The following is a 6,035-nucleotide window of genomic DNA, read 5'->3' as shown; positions in this document are numbered from 1 at the left end:
ATGTGGTCTACCTGCGTGCTCTTACCTCCGCTCTTATGAGTTACCCCATGTCCCTGTTTTTTTCTGGAAAAAGGTGTTAACTACAGCCATTTCCATCCTTTTTTCAAAATATACCACCATCTGTCCCTCTGCATTTCTGTCCTGTGTACCAAATCTGCCCATCAGTTCTTCATCCCCTCTCTTGCCTTCATCAATATGTCCATTGAAGTCTGGCTGTGAGATACATCTTGTGATGCAGTTTCTTGGACACATCATCAGTGATAGTACCTGAGGTCACGGGGGGTTTCGGCTCTTTCAACTTCAGAACCCCTCACCCAGGCGACCCGGCCGGGAGTGATCAATTCCCGACCTGTGTCCAAGAAGCGCTCATCCACACTTTGTCCCTCTGAATCCAGAGCCATCTGGATGCCTTCTTAGCGGCCTCTGACGCTGAACAGATGGTTCTCCTTTTGTGTGCCCCTGTGATGCCCAGGAGACTGTAGGCCCTGCAGAGACCTCCCTGCAAAGCCCCTTCCCCCGACCTCAATGGGCAAGTATTGTGCATTCCACCCCCTGTTGCGGCAGTCTTCCACCAGCTCAGCATACTTCTCCCTCTTTTTTCTGCTAGCCTCCTCCATTCTCTCCACCCAGGGCACAGTCAGCTCTAGTATGATGACCTGCTCGGAGGACTCTGAGTGCAGGACGATGTCTGGTCTTAAGCGGGTTTCTATGTTGTTCATAGGGAACCTCAGCTGTTTGCAGAGGTCCACCCTTAGCTGCCAGTCCTTCGCAGTTCCCAGAAGTTCTGTTTGGGTCTTTGGTTGAGAAGGAGGTTGTTCCCCGGCTCTGATGAATGTCACGCCCTGCCTCTGTGGCTGGAAGCGCTGTTGTGGTCAATGGCAGAGTGGATGGAGTCAGCACTTGCCTTAAGCACCTGGTAATGGCGCCAACGATAGCGACCTTCTCCAAGTGCTTTCGGACAGCTGCAAAGGATGTGCTCCAGAGTTCCCCTTCCCTGGCACAATGTGCATGATGGCGTTTCATTCTTGTCCCAAAGAAAGAGGTTTGACGGGCTGGGCAAGACGTCATAGACCGACTGGATGAGGAATTCTATCTGGAGTGGTTCAGCCCACCACAACTCCGTCCACGAGATCTTCCTGTCCATGGCTTCCTCCCATCTACTCCATGCATCTTGCTGCCTTAGCCCGCTGCTCTTCGACACCAGCCCATACCTCGAGTTGGACCTGGTCCTGCCTTTCCTTGACCTTGCGCTTACTGAGGTGCATTGTCGGAATAGTTCCCAGGCCTGCCCGACCGGTTGCCACGGAGCCCACAAGCTCCTTGTGGAACAACTGAGCTTCTGCCTGATCCACCGCCTCTTGCGCCTTCCACCTTCTAGCTGTCCTCACCATGATACCGGCTTGAGCAACCTTTGGGTCCTTCGATTCCCTGTACTGGAGAACCTCCCTTGTCCTGGTGACCATTAACTCCTCAGTAAAGCTGTTGATTGGTAGGGTCAGCTTGTTTTTATTGCCATGGAGGGCAATGCTGCTGAGACTCCAGGGAAGCCCCAACCAGCGTCGGAGGTGGCTGCTGACCCTCCACTCAAACCCATCCACGGTGATCAGGAAATTCATAGACAAGCAAGGGCCACAATATCCTTGGCAGAATACTGTGCTGGTACATCCATGCCTTAAATTTCCCCGGGAGACCCGATTTGTCCACTGATGTTAGCCAGCATTCGACCTGATTGTTGGTAGCCCTGATAGAGGCTGTATCCTTCAGGGAGCAATCAAAGATCTTGCCAAGGCTTTTGACCAGTTTCTCAGTGACTGATGGGATCTGGGAGCCTCCAAGGGAGGAGTGGAACCGGTCGGTCACCCTTCCACCCTTCAGGACTAGAGACCTGGATTTCTCCGTCTTGAAGTGCATGCGTGCCCAGGTGGTGAGCTTCTCCAAGCCCTGGAGGATTCATCTGCATCCTGGAACTGACGCAGTAGTTACCGTCAGGTCGTCCATAAATGCTCTGATGGGGGGCTGATGGTTCCCGGACTTGGTTATGGGCCCTCTGCCCTCTGGCTCGGCAGACTTGACTAACATGTTCATAGCCAAGGCAAAGAGTATTGCTGAAATGGTACATCCAGTGATTATCCCTTTCTCTAGCCGGTGCCACTCTGATGTGACTTTTCCAGAGGAAAATCTCAGGTGAAAGCTGTTATAGTAGTACATTATTAAGGCCTTGATGTTACATGGGACATGGTGCTGTTACAATGCCACTTCCACCAGCTTGTGGGATATGGAGCCATATTCATTAGCTAGGTCAAGCCAAAGCACAGATAGGTTCCGTTTCCCCTCTCGACCCTCCCTTATCAGCTGTGCCACCACTCCACTGTGTTCCAGGCATCCTGGTACTCCTGAGATCCCACCCTTTTGCACAGAAGGGTCGATGAATTGGTTCTGAAGAAGATAGTCGAACAGTCAACGGGAAAGAATACTGAAAAATATCTTTCCCTCGACGTAGAGCAGTGAGATGGTTTGATGCTGTTTAATGGTGGTAGACTTCTCTTCCTTTGGGATCCACACCCCTTCTGCGGATCTCCATTGATGGGCAACCTTCCCCCTCCTCCAGATCACCCCTTATGATTTTCCACAGGCGCTGAAGGAGCTTGGGGCACCTCTTGTAAAGCAGGCATGGGACTCCATTGGGTCCAGGTGCTGAGTTGTTCCTCTGCACCAATTACCACTCCCTCATTTCTGCATCAGAATATTCTGCATCACTTCATCTAACTCATTTCAGAACTTCTCCTTCTTCTTAAATTCGCATCCCACCTGTGGGGTATGGCAACTAACAACATTGAGCATCAAACCCTCAATTTCCTGTTTCAGACTCATAAGTCTATCTGACATTCCTTTCACCTCCAGAATGTTCCTAACAAACTCCTCCTTCAAGATAACTCCTACTCCATGTCTCTTCTTGTCAGTACAATTATAGTACAAATTAAGCCCTGCTTTTAAGCTTCTAGCCTGACTACTTTCCCACCTAGGTTTCCTGAACACACAGTATATCCACCTTCGTTCTCTGCATCATGTCAACCGACTCTACCTTTTTCTTTCACAGTCCTAAAATTCAAAGTCTCTACTTTCAGTCCGATACTCTTGCCTTTCCTCTTTTCTCTCTGCCTCTGAGCACACCTTCATGCTCTCCTTCTTTGACCTACAGTAGCCCAGTTTCCATTGGTTACCTTTAGGTCATCGGTACCATTGGCGGTCGTTGTTAACTCGAGCCTCGACCGATATGATCTTGTTTTTATGGTTGAGTTTTATGTTTGATTTTGGCAAAAGTTTTTCCTGACGCAACCCTCTGCATTTATCTGTGCTTTGGCATTGGCTCAGGGAGACACCAGCCAGTGCCGCCCTAGGCTGCATTCTTTACCTATTCACATTCAAATCCAGGTAATCCTACAAAATTGCGTTTTGTTCCAACGGACAACACCCCCATTGGCATAACAACTTCTTTACACCTGGTCTATCCAGATCAACTCTTCCATTTGCACAACAAGCCACCATAATCTAGACCCACTCAAAACCCTGGCAGTTATATTTTGAAACTCCCTATAGGTCATTAGAACTAAAGGAGCCTCTTGGATGGGGGGTGAAACATCTTCGAGTTAAGAAACTCAAGTCCAGTTGCCAAGGCAAGAGGATTTTGACAAAAATTTACTTATTGATTTTAGTTCCATTTATTTTTGTCACATACATTAAAAAGTACAGTGTACAGTCATTGCAATGAAATGCACATTGCCAGACACCTCATTCTCCCCCATCAAAATAAATTAATAATAAATGGCAGAACAATAATAACTTCATCAGTATCAGGGTTGGAGTGCCTCATCATTGTCACCAATGAATCCAGTGACTGTGATGTCATCTGTGAATTTCACTATTAGGTTGGTCTGCTGCTAACAATCCAGTCATATGTGTACAGACTATACAGAAGGGGACTAAGGCACCAGCCTTGAGGTGCTCTAGTGTTAAAAACAACTATGGATGTGTAGTTGGCATTGGCTTGTACTGCCTGAGGTCTGCCTGTCAGAAAGTCATAAATTCACCTGCAGGTGGTATTACAGAGCTCCAAAGCTTTCAATTTTAATGCTAATTTGGATGACACAGTTAAAAGCAGAGCACACTAATACATTTCCCTCTCCATGTTTAATCACCCTAACATGCTGCAAACTTTGCCCGATCTATCTCTCTTGTCACAGGGCGGGGGGCGGACTTGGAATGGGAACCGCACCGCCAAGGCTGAAATCAGGGTTGGAGCGCTTTATTTAGGTAGGCAGGGTGCCGCAGGCAGGGTGGCAGGCAGGGTGGCAGGCAGGGTGGCAGGCAGGGTGGCAGGCAGGGTGGCAGGCAGGGTGGCAGGCAGGGTGGCAGGCAGGGTGGCAGGCAGGGTGGCAGGCCTTCTGCCCTGGGACCTCCAGTCGCGCCTTCCTTCGAGCCCTCTCGAATTCCCCGGCCCCGAGCAGAGCATGCCGCTGCACTTTATGGGGCCGGGTAATTAGCAGCAGCTGGCGCAGATTACCAATTTGATGCAGCCGTGTCAGACCCTGACATCTCTGCCTTGCCAACCATTAGTCAGTCATCCCCTTCTTACTATCGAACTTACATACAAGTCATTGTGTGCCCTTTGCTTGACTTTTGCCACCTCAACCTTGTCCATATGTTGCATCGCTCTGTACTTCTGTGGACTCTTTTTAGTTTCTGCAATTCTCTTGCGATGATGGCATCTCTTCGGTCTTTCACTGGTATCACTATCCATCAAAGTTCAAGGGTCCAAAGTTGATGCATCTTTGTTTCTGACTGCAGTATGGTGTTCTCTCTGGATGCAGTATTCCAGATGTGGTCGAGAAAGCAGAGTGGGTCCTGAATGGGGCAGGGTTGCATAGTCATGGGTGCAGCTGCCGTGGGGCCTCATCTATATCGTTCTAAGACCCAGTGATCATCTGGAGCATAACCACAGATGTGCTCACTCATGATGAAGTGCTTTTGGATTACACACAAACCTGCCCCCTTTGCCGCTTGCATAGGACTTAATCCTGGGTGGTAGGGGGGATTCCCATTGTGGAGGATGCCTGTGTGTGCAGTTGTTTAATGTGAGGAATCTAGTGCACTAACAGCCACCACATTGTCCTGGGCAAGTTTGGATCAGGGTCCAATGGCATGGAGTCCAAGATGACCAGGACCCATCTCTGCTGCAGCCTTCATCCACCTCCCCAGCCTGCTCCGCCCTTGAGGTTTTTTGCATTTTTGTCAGGATGTGCGCCCTTGGGCTTTGCCTGCATAGGCTGACCCACACGGCAGTGGGAATATTTACCCATAGTTGGGGCTGTGGTTGGTGGGTGCCAGGGCTTTTCCACCATGTGGTAGGCCTGCACACTGTGCCTCTGGGTCCTACTGCCGCTCCAAAATCCCCTACAGTTTTGTAGGGGTCTGCAGGGACACATATACCAGGTGTTACCATGAGGAAGCACTGTAGGAGTCTTAGTGGTAGAGAAGCTGTTTGCCGGAAGAAAGTTATGCACTTGGCTCTCCTTTTCACCCTTACAAGAGGGCTAGGCAGTGGCAGTAGCTTGGACTACAGCACTAACTCATGACACGCACCCTGTGCACTGGGTGCATTAGACAAACTATGTAGATGTTGACCTAGCTGCTCTCATTGAAACCCACCAGGCAGATGAAGGAGGTTGATTCCCCCATCAATAAAAGGCTTGGTAACCACCTCTCCAAACTTCATGCAGGCATCAGCAAGCACTTCATGACCATCTTTCTGATGGTGGCTAACAATCTGAAACCAACAGTAGTAAAAAACCTATAACTTAGACTCTGATGTGTAAGAAAAAGAGGCCTTGTGCACCTGCCTTGAGGAAACCCTGTCAAAAATTCCCAAGGAGGATAGGATCACCCTTCCCTGGGATTTTAAGGCAAGGATTGGTCACCTATGGAAGGGGTCCATTGGCAGGGAGGGCATTGGCATTATCAGCTCCAGTGGACTGCTG

At 49.6% G+C, this 6,035-nt stretch overlaps 1 pseudogene; it reads right to left on the bottom strand.

Annotated features, from left to right (window-relative positions):
* Window positions 1-337: 337 nt before the first annotated feature.
* On the bottom strand, window positions 338-5,773 carry LOC147224252 (uncharacterized; annotated as a pseudogene).
* Between the last annotated feature and the right edge of the window lie 262 nt (window positions 5,774-6,035).

The sequence above is a fragment of the Fistularia commersonii genome, chromosome 18 (assembly GCF_037954325.1).
Source record: "Fistularia commersonii isolate RoL2024-O1a breed Wild chromosome 18, RoL_Fcom_v1.0, whole genome shotgun sequence".
Taxonomy (NCBI): domain Eukaryota; kingdom Metazoa; phylum Chordata; class Actinopteri; order Syngnathiformes; family Fistulariidae; genus Fistularia; species Fistularia commersonii.
The sequence above is the reverse complement of the archived record's forward strand: the minus strand, read 5'-3'. Positions and strand labels throughout refer to the sequence as shown.